We start from the raw sequence: 18,014 nt of genomic DNA, 5'->3' as shown, positions 1-18,014 counted from the left end.
ACAGTTATCACCGGCGAAACAGGGTATCATTCGGAATGGCCTATTTGGAAATTTGTTGGATATCAAGCCCTTCAAGGTACCGCATGCACTTATCGAGTTTGTGGTGATGCACACAAACCATGCACTTCTAGAGTTCAAATACAAGAATAAATCAATCAAGTTCAGCAAAAACATGGTGAAAAGGATTTTCAACGTGCCATCCGGTGATAGTCCTTTGAAGCTTCTCAAGAAGAGCGATGAACATGACCTTCGCAATATTTACAAGGAGGGGAATATAGCGCCAATTGCCCATGTTTTCAAGTTGCTCAGAGATTGCAGCGATACGGACGAGGCTATGATAAGGAGAACATGGGCCCTCGTTGCGTTGGCAATAGTTGTTTGCCCAGGCACCGACAACATGGTCAACCTTGAGTATCTTCCTTCCCTTGAAAACATGGATTTGGTGCACAACGTTGCCTGGGATGAGCACTTATTGGCACGAGCTATGGAGGAGGTTGCAGTCTTTCAAGAGAAGAAGTGGGGCCAAGCAACAATTGAAAATCCAAAAGAATTTCAGATCGGCTCATGTTTGCCCATGTTAGCGGTATGCAACGTTTTCATGATGAAACACATCCTTTCCTTTTCACTGATGCACATACATTTGTATAGCTTTGCATTCATGCTTTTTTGTTGTCGGATGTTATGCAGATTATATACATGGACCATCTCGATATCCCGCCCGGCCTCCCAAATGAGCATGTCATAGATTATTCTGTGCCAAGGATACGTTACGTTTGTCAAAAGGATTTTGATTGGGTGGATAAAGTTGACAAGAACAAGCTTACCCTTGTCCAGCCTTTCTATGGGAAGCACACACAAGTATTTTTTTTTCTTAATCCCTTTTATGTTCCTTCCTGTCATACTTTTTTTATTAATGAGCATGTCATAGTAATTTAGCCTATGGATGCACAGTAATGATGTAGCAATGTAGGATGCATCATGTAGCAAATTAATATGTTGGTTGTAACAAATGAACAATATGGATGCAACATGTAGCAAATTAACATTATGGTTGTAGAAAATTAACAATATGGATGCAGCAATTAGGATGCAGCATGTAGCAAATTAACATTATGGTTGTAACAAATTAACATTATGGATGCAACAATTAGGATGCAGCATGTAGCAAATTAACATTATGGTTGCAGCAAATGAACAATATGGATGCAACAATTAGGATGCAGCATGTAGCAAATTAACATTATGGTTGCAACAATTAGGATGCAGCATGCAGCAAATTATCATTATGGATGCAGCAAATGAACAATATGGATGCAACAATTAGGATGCAACATGTAGCAAATTAACATTATGGTTGCAACAATTAGGATGTAGCATGCATCAAATTATCATTATGGATGCAGCAAATGAACAATATGGATGCAACATGTAGCAACTGTCAGTTTCAGATTTTTTGTTGCTAGCTACTTTTTGTATGTTGCACATGTTTTCAGTTTTTTTAGCGTGTGCATATGTGTGTTTTATAGATGCGGCTTTTGACCGCATCATAGGTTTTGGTTCCATCTCATGCATAGCAACCAATTTTTATTTCTCCCTCATGATTTTTTGTTTCTTTTTGTTCCTAGTTTCGGACTCTGTGCAACACTCCGTATGCTGAGGTTATTGGTCCAGGAGTTGATCGTGAAGCAGCCACCGGGCAGGCCGCTGGTGCTGAAGCAGCTAATGGCCAAGGAAGCCAAAATGAAGTACCTAAAGCTCAAGAAAATGTTGAGGTTCAACCAAATTTATCCTCATCGTTCGGTAATTGGCTTCAACAACCGTTCCCTAGCATGGATGATCTGAAGGTACCTTTTTCTACAAAAGTTACATGCATTAATTTTTATTTTAAAGATACATGTAAAATGACTAGTTTTTGAAACACGTGCCTTTTTTGTAGGTACTAGCTCAGTTCCAAACATTGTATGACAAGCACAAGGAAAATTTCTCAACCGAGGTTGATGATGCAATACGCAAGTTTGGGCCAAGTTTAAAGCGATTGCAATCCAGCCAGATGGCCGCTATGCTTCGTGGCGTGGGAGATGCCATCGCTAATACCATGGATGAAGCTCATGAGAAAGAGAAGGATGCTCAAGTTGAAGCTGCAACACCTACCATGGACGAGGCTCGTGAGAAAGAGAAGGATGCTCAAGATGAAGCGGAAGCTGCAACACCTCCCATGGACGAGGCTCTTGAGAAAGAGAAGGATGCTCAAGCTGCAACTGCATGCATTGGTGATCAAGCTGAAGGTACGGTTGCAGTGATGAGCAAAGATGAAGTTGTTGGGGAGCTGGAGAAAAACCAAGAAGTTGCAAAAGATGCTGGTCAAACTCGTGAGCAACAAAGAGTGAGTATGGAGGTGGAAGTACACGTGCCACCTCAGAGCCCCCCTCTATTCCATGATGCACCCAGGAGTGCAACAACCGGTGTTTGGGATGACGAGCCTTCATGTGAGTTGTTCCCAAAGGGTTTTGAAGACTTCAACTTGATGCATGGCATGGACGAGCCTACAAATAGTAACAAAACATGCAGCGATCTCTACCCCAACATCCCTGTGTTCCCTGTCTCAGATGATGATGGCAGCCCTACTATCCCAGGTATGCTTCCTACCTTCGTCATCATTTCTCTTTTTTTAGCACCTTGTTTCATGTTTGCATCTTTTTTTTGTCTATGTTATTATTGTGTTTTTGTGATTGCAGAAAATTCTCATAAAATCCCTCCTAGCTTACCCTGTCCCCCACACAATACTTACATGTCTTCTTGTTGCATCTCAAACAATGGGCGTTGCGGACGAGCAACCCATTGATGTCGGCAGTGGCCCTAGCACACATGACAAGAACACTAGGAAGAAGAGGATGGCTAAAGTGTCAGCTATCAAACCCAGGGGAAAGAAGCAGAAGGTTGAAGTTTAAGAAGATAAAGTTAAAGCAATTTATGAAAAGTATATTACGCATGGGAAACCACTAAGGAGGTCAAAACCCAATGAACTACCGTGAGCTTCCTATCCCCTATCTAGTGTCTTCAATTGATGTTGTTGAAACAAATTATTCATTTGCTTGCAACTATGGTACCATGACACCTTTCATCAAAATAGGTGGGTTTTATGTTGGGCACAAGAAGTTTCTTGCATGCTTGAAGCCCCGAGGGGATATGAATGATGAGGTCATGTCGCAGTGTATCGAGCGGCTCAATATGGCATCTTATGCAACACACAATAGGGCTGTAAAAAAATACTTCTTCTCAGTCTACGGGGCGGTAAGTTTTGTAAAAACAAAGAAATGCTTCATGCTTTTTTCACTTTGCAATCATTAGACAGTAATCCTTTTTGTTGCTATTTACAAGCAGTATCTACTCAAGCAAGACCCATCAATTTTCCAACCAAATGCTCTCATGGCTGAGCTTGAAAGGGCTGTGACTAAGTTCAAGGTTCAAAAATACGACCTCGTAAGTCACTGCAAGCCATTTCTGTTTTCACAACACAAATACTTTCAAATCTGGTTCTAGCGATGCGACGCACGTAACATTTCTTGTTAATGTTATGAGTACCTTTGCCTTCTTTTTGCATTTTCAGCTCTGGTTTGCCGTTGTTCATGAGCGTCATTGGATAGTTGTTTGCGCAAACTTGCTTCACAAGCAATGGAATGCATTTGACTCAATTAATGCAAAAGGAAAGCCATCTCCCTTGAAGAAGCAGGCAAACAACCTGGTCAGCTCTTTCTCTCTTTTATAGTTGTGTTTGCCCTTGTTCCGTCTACTTAAATTTGCTGGTGTCATCTTTTAATTGTTTCACATGTTCTTTTCAAACTTTTTGTGTGTGTTTTTGGTGGTAGATCACAAACTTTACAACCCTCGCACAAGAGTGTGATGCATTTATTGTAAATGTTGCATCCTTCACCCGACCTGATCTAGAAGACTATCCAAAGCAAAATAACCTGTGAGTTTTTCCTATGCTTCAAACCATGTGTTCCTTTGAAACAAATTTGTTGTTTTCACTATATACGGGATTGCCATTTTTTTTCATTTTAACTCACGGGTGTGATTGTGGTTTCTTTGCTGTCAAGTATGCAGAGAACTTTGATGGAAAGGCAATGAAATGGTTTGAGCAGGTATCCATTTTTTATCTTTGTTGTATTTTCTATTTTTGTTAAATCTAGTTTTTTGTTTGTTCAAAATCTATGCAGCAAAAATAATATCAAGTAACAAACTGCTTCTCAACTTTTCATGCTTACAGGAAGACATTGCGTCGTACCGCATGGAATGGGCGTACAACCTGATCCATCGCCCACTCAACACAGCCTCAATGGACCTGGCATTCAGGGAAGAGTTGGCAGACTGATTTCAGGATGGTTCAAGGCGAACAGGCTTTTTCATTAGGTCTAGATAATGTCTCAAATGGTAGCATCTTGATAGCACCAATGGTACTTGTGTAAAGAATGATAATTCCATTGAACTTTGTTTTGTTTGCGGCATGTATGAACCAATGGTACTTGTTTTAGTTTGTATGTCTGAATCCGGATGAAGCATTTTTGGTGCCAACATGTTTGCACGATGAATACGACACTTTGTCCATTGCTGAACCTTTTAGTGTATATTTTAACATATTTGCTGGAAGCATAATCTATAAAAGCTTCAACAGTATACTTTTTCTGCAAACATGTTTTTCATGTAATAGTTGTAGTGCTACTTTCTGGAAAATTATTTGCTTCAAGATGACAAAAAAATGCTTCATCCATGTTTTACAACCATTACACATACACTACAAAATTTTGTTCCACAGCCAAAGCCTGGGAGCTTGGCGGAGCTGCAACATCAGCTGTAGCTTTTTTCGTACCAGGTTAAAGCTTTTTTGTACCAGGTTGTAGCTTTTTCGGTCGCCAATTTGTAGCTTTTTTGGTCGTGAGTTGTAGCACTAGGCACCCCCCCTATTGCTCGATTTTTATGCAAGCTGCACACCGGGGATGAGCGGGGCGAGCATGCCGACAAGCTTTAGTCGTCCCAACAAAGCAGAAATCATGTAGGGTTGCACCATTCAAAAAAAAAAGCTTCAACTACTATCTGTGTTTTCTACAACTACTGACTACATTTGTTACAAGCAAGACTGCTTTCTCCGTAATGATATTTAACTGTAAAAAAACCATGCAACCATTGCAACAAACTTAGTATTCATCATTCTACTAAAAACCACAGCTTCACAAACTTATGGATTTAAATATTTTTAAATTTACACATGTAGTAACATGTTGCATTCTATCACACAAATATAATCCAGCAAGGTCACAAAGCAATACATATTTTCATCATCATTGAAACATCCTAAAGGGTAGGGACAGTTTCTACATCCGGAACTTTTGTGGCCGCACTAGCAGCAAGCATATCAACAAGTAGTTTGCAGCTCTTGGCATTGTGATCCTCATCTCCACAAAAATTGCAACGTGTCTTCTTACCCCTTGGCTTTGGAGCTTTCTTCGTTTTTGCTTCGTCTTTCTTTGCTTTCTTCCTCATCTCATCTTCTCGTATCTCAATAAGTGGCTTCCTTCGCTTCTATTTTTTCCTTTGGCCTCCCTTTCTTCGCAGACTTTGGCGGGTTCCCCAAACCTATGGGGGCTGGTTCCTGCTGCCCTGTAACTGGACCTGTTGAAGCATGCACTTGTTGATTGGATTCATGGCCTTGGGCTTCTCCGGCTCCTGGAACCCCATCCCTCGCTCTAGCTTTCATTGCAGCAACCCTAACAATTCCTTGATTAATAAGTCCAGACATGAAATTATAAGCTTCATCACTAAAGCATGCATCAGAAGCGAGCTTGCCAAAGTTCCTGCAAAGAGAGTTGAACTTGAGTGTGTTTGTCGTTGGGACACCAAAGTGCATAGCCCTATGACCATCACCGGGATCGGGTGCTACGTCAGTTGTTCGCTTGGACCATCTTTCAAGCCTGTAAGTTGCAGGGATCGTTTGCACATTTAGGTGCACCATGACACAGATGATATGTGGGAAGATCAACCCACACATCTCAAACATGTTGCAACTGCACATGTACCTCTCATATTCAGGATCAACTCGCACAACGTAAACTTTCTGGTTGACAGCATCATTTGCAACAAGATGAAAGATTATGGAATCCCCCTGGACTTGATGTTGCAGCCCAAAGCCTGTTGATTTAGTCAAGAGCTTTTGGAACTTGGAAAATACCTCCCTGGTATAGAAATCTGTTGATTGCTTTTCAATGTTGTAACTGCAAATTAAAAAGCTTCCACCATTAATAAAATTTGCTTCATATGTTTCAAATAAATGTTGCAACCAAAACTGTAGTGCCAAAAACATTTAAAAAGCTTTCCAGCACGAAATTTTTCGTACTTACTTCCCCCATAGTGGTGGCCTCATTGTTTCATTGATGAAGCCAGCATTGTCCTCACGGTCTAGCATTAGCTCTTGGCAAAGCTCAAATTGTTGAATGAAAGTCCAAACTGAGTCTCCATGATGGTTCAAGGTCTTAAAGTAGGAATTCAGCCCCTCGGACCTGCCGGTTGTTCCTGTAAATGGGAAGAACTTCTTCCTAAAGTACACGGGGGGCCATGTCTTCCTGGTTTTCCACATATTTTTGAGATGTTGCTTCTCAGACAAACCAAAGAATTGAATCATCTGCTGCCACCTTTGTTCAAACTCCTCATTGGTATCTGAACCATTGATGCAACCGTAGAATGCTTCGGCAAAAGGCTCGTCCTTGCCCAACATCTTCCCAAGTTTTGTCCTTGCAACCCGAAAGACGTGCCACTTGAAACATCTGTGTGTCGAGTTTGGAAACACCAACGAGATGGTTGTAGCCATTGCTTGGTCTTGATCAGTCATGATGTTTAATGGATGCTCGTTATTCATTGCCAACCTCCATTGTTCAAAGACCCATTTGAATGTCTCAATCTTCTCATTAGGCAGCAAAGCACACCCCAAGAAGACCGTGTGTGTTTGGTTGTTGATCCCAACAATCGGTGTGAAAGGGAGGTTGCAGCGATTTGTACAAAATGTGGTGTCGAAAACACACAATCTTTGTACTTTGGGTACAATGCCCTTGTTCTCCGGTGAACCCAGAAAAGCACCCTAACAGCTCCATCTTCCACTAGCTTGGAGAAAAAGAAGTTGGGGTTCTCAACCTGCCTCCTTTTAAAGTACTCTATTGCCAGCTCCAAGTCATGCTTTGACAGGCCCTTTCTAAGCTTAGCTCTTGCATTCGTCACATCTGTCTTAACATACGGCAAACTCCTTGGATCGCAACACCGTGCATCTCCCAGCAAGCCCATCACATTTGCTATTGATATGTTGCGGTAGTGCAACGAAGTGATGTACTGCATGTCCGCTTCCGGGATCTTTCTGTGAGATCGGCAGAATCTCCGATGACTTTTTTGCAACATCAGCGGGTGGGTGTGATCAGCCTCAAAAACAGTCACAACCCAGGTCCCGTCTCGCAGGCTAACACCCATATGCGCCTTGCAATCATATCGCTCCAATCTGTTTTTTGCCTCTTGTCACTCACATCCATAGAGATGCCAGCTTGTTTGCTTGCTGATTTTTTATTAGCAGCATAGCTCATGTCAGCATCATCACAATGATTTGTTGCAGCACCGTCAGAAATGCTGCCATTAGCATTCTTTGATGGATTTTTCCTGGAGTGTATGCACTCAAAAACTCTATATATCAGAATGCCCTTCTTCTTTGAGGCTCTTATCCTACCGTGTCTCGATGTCACAATTCGAGTACCAAAGCCAATCTTCAATGCATATTTGTTGTACACTCGTTGTGCTTCTTTAACATTGTCAAAAGGCATTCCAACAAAGGGAACAATTGGTTGCGACGAGATATCTTCGTCTGGTTCATCAACAAGTGTTGTAGCATTTCCATTCGCATCATTACCACTAACTTGACCGTTGTGATTAGTTGCACCATCCGTGAGCTGCTGCAAGGTGTCCTCATCACTATCCATTCCCGGAGGATCATTCAAATCAATGGCGTCATGTTTTTCTTGCTCTGCAATATTTTGCATTTCATCATAGAAAAATCGATGGTTCCGTAGCAACATTCTGCAACAAAATCAGCAACCAAGTCATTTACAAATAAATGCTTCAAAAACCATGCAAAAAAATTCCAAACATAAATAATAAATAATTGATGCAGCATGTGAAACACAAATACAAAACAAGTTTTTGTTGCTAGCAGGGTTCAAACACAAATACAAACATTTCCTAAAACAGGGTTCAAACATCTTAGAGCATACAAGTGTGCAACATCTTTTTTTGTGTTTTCATTCATACTTGAAAAAATTAATCCTTGCAGCATGAAGGCTTGTAGCATGAAACAATTATTATGTAGCATGCAGCAATCAGTATGATTCATGTATCAAATGAACACTATGGTTGTAACATCAACATTGTTTCCTATTTTTTGTGAGAGAAAGGATCTAGGGTTCTGATACGTCCATTTTGCATCATATTTTTATGATGATATTTATCGCTTCTTGGGCTGTTATTTCACTTCACGGTACAATACATATGCCTTTTCTCTCTTATTTTGCAAGGTTTACATGAAGAGGGAGAATGTCGGCAGCTGGAATTCTGGCCTGAAAGTGGAGCAAGTTTGAGATACCTATTCTGCGCAACTCCAAACGCCGTAAAAATCAACGAGGATTTTTTTCGGATTTATAAAAAATACTGGGCCGAAGAAGCGCCAGAGGGGCGCCAGCAGGTGGCCACAAGCCTGTTTGGCGCGGCCACCCCCTGGTCGCGCCAAGGGGGCTTGTGGGCAGCCTGCTGGCCCACTAGCCCCCTCTTCTGCTATATGAAGGGTTTCGTCTGGAAAAAAATCAGGGAGGAGCTTTTTCGTGGATTCACCGCCGCCACGTGACGGAACTTGAGCAGAACCAATCTAGAGCTCCGGCAGGACGATCCTGCCGGGGAAACTTCCCTCCCGGAGGGAGAAATTGTCGCCATCGTCATCACCAACACTCCTCTCATCAGAGGGGACTCGTCACCATCAACATCTTCATCAGCACCATCTCATCTCCAAACCCTAGTTCATATCTTGTAACCAATCTCCGTCTCGCGACTCCGATTGGTACTTGTAAAGTTGCTAGTAGTGTTGATTACTCTTTGTAGTTGATGCTAGTTGGATTATTTGGTGGAAGAGTTTATGTTCAGATCCTTGATGCTACTCATTACCTCTCTGGTCATGGATATGATTATGCTTTGTGAGTAGTTACTTTTGTTCCTGAGGACATGGGATAAGTCATGCTAATAGTAGTCATGTGAATTTGGTATTCGTTCAATATTTTGATGTGTTGTATGTTGTTTTTCCTCTAGTGGTGTTATGTGAACGTCGACTACATAACACTTCACCATATTTGGGCCTAGAGGAAGGCATTGGGAAGTAGTAAGTAGATGATGGGTTGCTAGAGTGACAGAAGCTTAAACCCTAGTTTATGCGTTGCTTCGTAAGGGGCTGATTTGGATCCACTAGTTTAATGCTATGGTTAGACTTTGTCTTAATTCTTCTTTCGTAGTTGCGGATGCTTGCGAGAGGGGTTAATCATAAGTGGAATGCTTGTCCAAGTAAGGGCAGTACCCAAGCGCCGGTCCACCCACATATCAAACTATCAAAGTAACGAACGCGAATCATATGAACATGATGAAACTAGCATGACACAAATTCCTGTGTGTCCTTGGGAGCGTTTTTCCTCCTATAAGACTTTGTCCAGGCTTGTCCCTTGCTACAAAAGGGATTGGGCCACTTTGCTGCACCATTTCTACTTTTGTTACTTGTTGCTCTCTACGAATCATCTCACCACACAACTACTTGTTACCGACAATTTCAGTGCTTGCAGATATTTCCTTGCTGAAAACCACTTGTCAGATCCTTCTGCTCCTCGTTGGGTTCGACACTCTTACTTATCGAAAGGACTACGATTGATCCCCTATACTTGTGGGTCATCAGGTTCATACCAGATCGAAGTCATCACGCCCATGGCGTGCTGCATCCTCGAAGACCACACCAGGGTTGACGTACCGTTGCATCACCCGAGTGTCTTGCCGCAGGATTCCTCCATGAACGGCAACGGAGCTCATCCTAGAGCTTGAGACCAAATCCATGGAAGCAAGTAGTTGATTTTGGATGTACGACATGGTTGAAGCAAACTCAGGTCCCGTGATAGATGGGGAAGACCCTCCTCGAGCTAATCCTGCCGCCGCAGCCGCAGATCAGGCCGCCGCAGCCGTGGATCGGGGACGGGCCGACGTGGGGGCAGAAGGCTCTGTTTTCCCGCTGTGCACGCCTGTGTGTGCTGAGGTTGCAACATTTGCTGCAACGTCTTTGCTTCAAGGGATTCGGTGGAATCATGCGTAGATCCAACAGACGTGGATGGCTGCATCCGATGGTCTGGGCTGGACCGGCCGAACCGTTGCGCCGGTCCGCCGGCGCAGATCGCTGTCCTTTTTTTAATCTTAAAAAAGAAGCAACTCCAACAGATGATGCATGAAACAACTATTTTAATGGATGATGCAAACAAAGATGTAAAACCGGTCGTCAATCGTGCGGTTGATGCACAACCGCTGCACAGCCGCCGCATTAGCACATTTCATTTTTATGTTTCTAGCAACAAATGTGCCCGGTCAACCATAGTTTCAAATCCTAGAAGCAAAAGTCAATTGTCTTAAAATAAGTTCTTGGTCCAACAAATAAAAATGCACATAGACATCACTTGAATTGCGTCATTTCTGTTGTGGGCGGGGTACGTTCATGACCGATGACATCTTTGTCGACGATCTCTTACGTTGTAGTCTCATTGTCGCGAACTTCACCGAAAGCACCTTCATTGTCACCTCCCATGTCGCTCATGTTGCCACTGAAGGCACCTCCCATGCCACACATCATGTTGCCACCAAAGGCACCTCCCATGCCGGTCATGTCGTTGTCGAAGCTTAATGCAGGACCACGTCAAAGCGAGCGAACAATGTGCATCCTAGGAGTGTGTGATACTTACTTTGAAAGGGTACAATGTCAAAGATTAACTCCTTGCTTCGGAAGTTCTCGGGAGAGCCGAAGACAACTTCCAAGGACAAGGTTCCTGTACAACGAGCCTCAACACGTGAGTGACTCCTTTAAAGGTAGTGTTGCTCGGCTTGATCCGAGATGAGTCGATGCCCATCTTCCAAATTGTCCCCTCATAGATTAAGTTGAGGCTTGTCCCGCCATCCATAAGGATGCGCGTCAGATGGAAACCATCGGCAATGGGGTCTAGGACGAGTACAACTGAACCGCCATGCCTGATGTTGGTCGAATGATCATGTATATCAAATGTAATCGGGAAAGCCGACCACGGATTGAACTTCGCGGCAACTGGCTCTAACGTGTAGATGACCCGAAGTGCGCGCTTCCTCTCCCTCTTGGGGATGTGGGTAACATAGATCACGTTTACCTCTCTTACCTCATTAGGAAACTTTTTTTGCCTTCATTATTGGGTCCTTGAGGGTCATCCTCATCTACACTATGATTTTGGGTTTTATTTGGACCCTCCATCGCTACCTTGCTAGCTTGTATGAAGACAAAGCAATTTCTATCAGTGTAGGTTGCTGGTTTGTCCTGGATGTTGTGGATTTGGCACGGTCGATACAGGATTGTGTGTAGCTTGCTAGGTCTGTTGTTATTCCCTTTAAGGGTTTTCTCTTTGGCCTGCATTTGGGTCTGGTGAACCCTCCATTGACTGTGGCATCCTCTGTGTCGCTCCCGCCATTTTTATGCATGTGCTTGTTTTTATTGCGTCGAGGCTTTCCATTGGTGTTGCGCGTCTCCGAAGTGCCCGCCTCACTGTTGTGACCACTTCACGCGATCCAACCGTCTTCTCCCATGCAAAAGTGCGTTATAAGTGAAGTAAGGGATGACATGGTCCTCAGCCTGTCCAGGCCGAGCTTGCGGACGAGCCATTCATCTTGGATATTATTTTTTAATGAGGTGATGACCTCGGTGTTAGAGCAATCAATGATCTGGTTTTTTTTGGTAAGGAACCTGTTCCTAAAGTTTCGAGTAGATTCGTCTGGATGCTTGTCGCGGGACGACAAAGGATGGTGGAATTGGTGGTTGTATGCTCCTACTTTCAGTATGGAGCTGGGAACGCCTACCTGTTGGACGCCCTAAAAGCTCACAGTGGAATACCTGGAATGACCACGGCAACCCTATACGGCAACCTACATGGGCTTACAAGTGGGACTTGGTATCGGAGGTGGCAAGCGAAGTGAACCTATTGTACAAGCAATACACCAACGAGATGGATTCGCTTACCCCCGAGCAGGTAAGATGGTTTCAGAGTTGACTTCCAGCTTCTATGTTGTGAGTAAAATGAATTGTGCCTTTCATCTTGTGTTGTAGGTTGAATGGGAGCCATATGGTGTCGGGCCAAACTTTGGTGATGCACACACGTTCGACCTGAATCCACTATGCATGCAGGAAAGACATCTTTGGCTAATGCGTTGTCCCCTAATATGCAATTGGGCGGTTGAGTTTCATCTCCCGCATCGTGTGATGCGTCAATTTGGGTACTTTCAGCCACACCCGCCGGAGTGGGTGGACACGGACACACAACTTCACAGGTAACAAAAAATAAGTACTGATTAGTTTTGTTCTTAGTGTTGAGCGAGCTACTGATGTGTTTTGTTAAAAGCAGGTTGGATAGGAGGAGGCAACGAAAAATCAAGGATTGGCAGAAGCATCACAAGAGCTATGTCGTTATGTTCGAGCAAAGTGTGCAGGCAGCTTCGAGCATACGACGAACCCAGTACCGCCAGCATTGTCCTCTTGCGTTCAGCAACTACTTAAGATGGTTTCAGGCGAGTACTCGTGTCGAGATTTGTCCGCCGGCTTACGAGGAGGACATATTGGAAGAACCCACTGAGTACGATGCACTTGCCCAAGGCCGTTACAGCAAGTTGATTCGCGAAGGGTACCAAACTTCCTTCGCCCCTGTCCTGAACTTTGTGGTAAGCGTGCTCACCTATGTAAAGTATGAATTCTAGTGCACCTATTCACTTGCCTGTCATTGTCTTGTGATCATAGCGCAAAGAGGTCAAGAAACAAGCTGATGAGTCCGAAGATATTCTAGATAACACAGCTGGAGGAAAAAAGGGAGAATCTGCACTTCGTCTATTCATAAAGGTGTTGTGTCATTATTATTATTTTGCCCACGAATGCAACATTATAGGTTACCTAATATATGTCATTTATATTTGAATCTAACAGGAACAGGGCCAGAAGTTACGGCGCCTATCCAACATTTTAGGTTGCCGTGACCCTGAATATGTTTCACCTTCGAGATCCGGTTCATCCAAAAGAAATACTCTTGACGATTTAGCTTCTTCGGGCGCTCGTATGGACGATGGTGACATTACCTCGGCAGCTAATACCCAAAGAAATACTGTAGAGGATGATGTTGACACTCCTGAGGTATGACATAGCCATACAATTTGCACTTTCAACCTTCAACTTTGAACCTTCAACTTTGAACTTTCAACCTTCATATGTATTAGGCTGCGGACGATATGACGTTGAAGGCTTTCCAACGCTCCGCTTACATGTTGAAGCCCAGGAAGGAATTTAGGCGGTACTCACCGGATGATTATGCGAAAGGAAAGAATCCGGTGGCCGGGGGCTCTCGTTTGTCAAGGATGAGAAGCATGGACGATGAGGATGAGGATGACGATGACGATGAGTCGGATGACCCGGAGCAATTTGTGGTTGCGATAAGGAAGAAGCTAGTATCTAAGAGGGGACGAGGCCCCAAGATGTGAACCAGAGTCATTTGGAGTTGGTGTTACACTTGTGTTGTGAACCATTTAATTTTGTTGTGAACTATTTACTTTTGTTGTGAACTATTTCAAGTTGTGAACCATTTAGTTGTTGTTGCACTTGTTGTGAACCATTTAGTTGTTGTCTAAATATATGATGATGATGCTGTCAAAAATGTTGTCTACATATATGATGATGTTGTTGCACTTGTTGTGAACTATTAAGTTGTTGTCAGAAATGTTGTATTGCTGTCAAAATTAAGCTTCCAGCAGGTTTTCACATGTGTGGCGCCCAAGGCTTAGGCGCCACACATGTGCAACGCCCAAGGCTTAGGCGCCACACATGTGAAAACCTGCTGGAATCTCAAAGCACACTATTTCCCGCCACCTTTCCCTCCTCCGTTCCCGCCAAAATTTCCACGTCTTTTTCCCGCCACCTTTCCCTCCTCCGTTCCCACCAAAATTTCCACGTTTCCTTTCCCGCCACCTTTCCCTCCTCCGTTCCCGCCTAAATTTCCACGTCTTCTTTCCCGCCACCTTTCCCTCCTCTGTTCCCGCCTAAATTTCCACGTTTCCTTTCCCGCCACCTTTCCCTCCTCCGTTCCCGCCTAAATTTCCACGTCTTCTTTCCCGCCACCTTTCCCTCCTCTGTTCCCGCCTAAATTTCCACGTTTCCTTTCCCGCCACCTTTCCCTCCTCCGTTCCCGCCACCTTTCCCTCGTCCGGTCTATAAAAGGAGGCATTGGACTGCCTTCCTCCGTCATCCAGCCTCACTTGAGAACACTACCACCGCTTTAGTCAATATGAGTTTGCCTTGCTCGGATCAAAGCATCAGGCCTAAGAAAATGAAGAGTGCGAGTTTACCTCGGGGTGTGGAAGCAGTTCGATGTTGGTGCGGTGATCTCTGCAAGGTGAAGGAGGTGGAGGATTTTTCAGATTGGTTGGGCATGAAGTTTTTCATGTGCGCCAATTATGAATCTGATCCACCCGAATGTATTTCTGCGTACATCAGGCCTCTGGTATGCTCAAGTCATCCAGATTATTGTTTACTTGATATTTTTGTTTACTTGAATCTGATCCTCCTCGTAGTCTCCTCCTCCTCTCTGCATGTACTATCGTTGGATTGACACGGAAATGCCGGACTGAGCGGTGACCGAGATTCGTGAAAGAGGTCGCCGTGCATGGGCTAGCCGGGACTTGGAAGAGCGCCGCGAGAAGGCTGAAGCAGAGGAGAAAGCAGCGCAGAAGAAAGAGTGGGAAGAGTACTGTGTGGAGCAGAGGGCTTTTCTTGATGAGATGATAAGGAAAAACCAAGAAGAGAAACTACGACTGGAGGAGGTTTACAGACAGCGGGAACAAGCCCGTGAAGCTGAGAGGGAGAGAAAGAGAGAAAGAGCTCGTGCGGCCAAGGCAACAGAAGAAGCCAGTGATGGAAAAGGAAAACATCCACGTTGGACTCAGTAGATTTCACGAAGTTGTATGAGCAAGTTGTATCTTAATTTCAGCAAGTTGTATCTTAATTTCAGCAAGTTGTATCAGCAAGTTGTAGCAACACTTGAGAAGACTAAGATAAGGATAATGATCAACAGAGTCTTGATGAAATGAGAAACATAGTCTTGATGAAACAGAGAACAAAGTGAAACTAAGACAAAAATGAGAACAAAGTGAAACTAAGACCAACATAGTGAAACTAAGACCAAAATGAGAACAAAATGGGAACATAGTGAAACTAAGACTTAGGATGAGCATTACTCATCAAAAGAGTAGCCAAGTTACTCTGTTTCACATGTGTGGCGCCTAAGCCTTAGGCGTCACACATGTGATGTGTGGCGCCTAAGGCTTAGGCGCCACACATGTGAAATAGAGTAACAGAAAGTCTACATTTGGGATGCCAGTAGGTTTTCAATTGTGTGGCGCCTAAGTCTTAGGCGCCACACATGTGCAACGCCCAAGGCTTAGGCGCCACACATTCTGTCATGCTGAAAACTGCAGCACATAGTGGTGGAGGAGTTCAAATATACATCACAAATATGCACAAATATACAACACATGGTAGTGGTGGAGGAGTTCAAATACATACGTTAAAACGTACAACACAAAGAGGGCGGAGTTCAAACATACATAGGGTTCTTGAAGTAACATACGTCCAAAAGTGCATACATAGTGGAGTTTCATAGTAAGAAAGCGCGGAACCGAACAAGGTTCAACAACACATAGGGTTCAACAACACATAGAATAGAAGCATCCGGCTCTATTGGGTCGAGCAAAGCCCCTTACCCTTCTTCTTCTTCCTCTCTTCTTCCTCTTCCTCTTCCCTTTTGCACATTTTTGAAGCCTCTTCCTTAACCATCTTCGTGAAGCGTTGATGCTCCCGCTCTCTCTTTGTTGCGGCCTCTGCCCACATCTTCTTAAAGTTAGCTTCATATTCTTTTTTACGTTTCTCTAGCGTCTTCCTGTCATTCTCCTTTATCCTAGCCTCATATCGCTTATGCTCAAGGAACATTTGCCACTCCTCATCCATCTTTGCCTTATGCTCCTCATCCTTCTTCTTTCGCGCTTCCGCTGCATCCTCCTCTCTCAACTTCTTTGCAGCCCTCTCCATCAACCGCTGCTCCTCACTGGCTGCATCCTTCTCCTCCCCCCACTCCGCTTTTTCCTTGTTGGGTTGAGAAGCGGCCATACCTACAAAACAGGCATCAAAGCTCATAGTTAGTAAAATAACACACAAAGGAGCATGAAAAACAACATGATAAAGATAAGTGAAATATGTGACATACGGAAATGGTCCTCGTAGGTATCCACGCATACCAATCCTAGTAAGTCCACCACCTATCCCACCACTGCCTCTAGCAGCACCACCACCTATCCCACCCCTGCCTCTAGCACCACCACGACATATCCCACCCCTGCCTCTACCACCACCACTTCATCTAGCACCACGTCCTCTAGTAAGCCCAAGTCGGCTAGGAACATGTTGAGTAGGAACTTGTTGGGTCGTGCTTGCTTGACCCGTCCCTTGTTGGCTCGTGCTTCCTTGACCCGTCCCTTGTTGGGTTGTGCTTCCTTGACCCGTCCCTTGTTGGCTTGAACTTGGTTGGCTAGGACTTGGTTGGCTTGACCTGGAATCATTGTTTTTGGACTTCTTCTTTCGCGTCGTACACCTTCTTGTGTTGTGCCCTGTTACACCGCAATCTCCACAATGTGATCTCTCAGTAGGCTCTTGGAATTGGTTGTTCCCCATTTCTCTGCCACCACCATGGCCCCATCCATCCATGTCTCCTCTAAAATGCTTTGTCTTTCGTCTTCCCAGTTTCACAACCTTCCACTCTGGGTCGGGCCATAGTTGTACTCCATGATACTCCGGCCATTGTGATTGGTCAAAGTATGGTTCAAATCTAGGAGCCCATGTATGCTTCATGGTCATGATCGAGAACTCGGACTCCCTCACGGTTAGTGGATGGTTGACGTCCACATTCCTACTGCGAGCTGTCGTGTACAAATGCGAGCATGCGAGATGAAGCAACCTTGGCCTCCCACAAGAGCAATCACACAAGGATAAAGATACCTTGAACGCCCTGTTTCCGTGTTGCTGGCCATCGTTTGTCGTTCCTCCGGGCTCATTCACTTCGTATGTCCAATCCTCGTTGTTGTATAGGGTAGCCATTTGGGAGTCAGCCTTCCGTGATTGAAACACCATCCATTTGTCAACCTTTGGTGGAAACTGGTACTTATACTTTTTCTTGTTCTCTCCCGCAATTTGATCATCTGTTTCTTGCGAGTACTTTAGAAAGTATGCTCTCAACTTGTCGAATGAGTATTGAACTATTGCCGTCACCGGCAACGCACAGACACCCTTCAACACCCGGTTGAAGCATTCTGCCATGTTACTTGTCATTTGACCATATCTTCGGCCATCTTCGTCATAAGCTCGTGCCCACTTGGCCCGAAGTTCAATGTGCCTGTTAAGAAACTCAAGCCCACCTGCATCAAGTTTTTTGTTTACAAGCAAAGCATTGTACAATCTTGCAAATCGTTTGTCCGAAAATGCTTGACAACAATCTTGAAGATCATCCGCCAACTCCTTGCTACCACATGCCCGGTAGAAGTTTGCACAGAAATGCCTCATGCACCATCGATGATGCAAAGGAGCATGGCTGGGAATGACA

The sequence above is a fragment of the Hordeum vulgare genome, chromosome 2H (assembly GCF_904849725.1).
Source record: "Hordeum vulgare subsp. vulgare chromosome 2H, MorexV3_pseudomolecules_assembly, whole genome shotgun sequence".
NCBI lineage: Eukaryota > Viridiplantae > Streptophyta > Magnoliopsida > Poales > Poaceae > Hordeum > Hordeum vulgare.
This window is presented reverse-complemented; position numbering follows the sequence as displayed.